This window comes from Galeopterus variegatus, unplaced genomic scaffold (assembly GCF_000696425.1).
Source record: "Galeopterus variegatus unplaced genomic scaffold, G_variegatus-3.0.2 Scaffold13091, whole genome shotgun sequence".
Lineage (NCBI taxonomy): Eukaryota > Metazoa > Chordata > Mammalia > Dermoptera > Cynocephalidae > Galeopterus > Galeopterus variegatus.
The window spans coordinates 24,539-24,812 of NW_007739202.1; positions in this window are offsets into that span (position 1 = coordinate 24,539).

Consider the following 274-nt stretch of genomic DNA (forward strand, 5'->3'; position numbering starts at 1 on the left):
GACAAAATGCCTTTTAAATAGCTAAAAGGGAGTAGATTTTCCTGCCAATTGAAAAACATGTCAAAAATTGAATGAGTGATTTCTTCAACGAAATGTATTAAAACAACACTATTCACCCACCAACTGCAGACCCATGGAAAACTATTTATTATTGACTTGAGCTTTTGAGTAAACAAAAACTTCTTTTTGTCTCTCTCTCTCTCTCTCTCTCTCTTTTTTTTTTTTTGTGACCGCAACCCTTGGCTTGGTGTCGCCCACACCGCGCTCAGCCAGT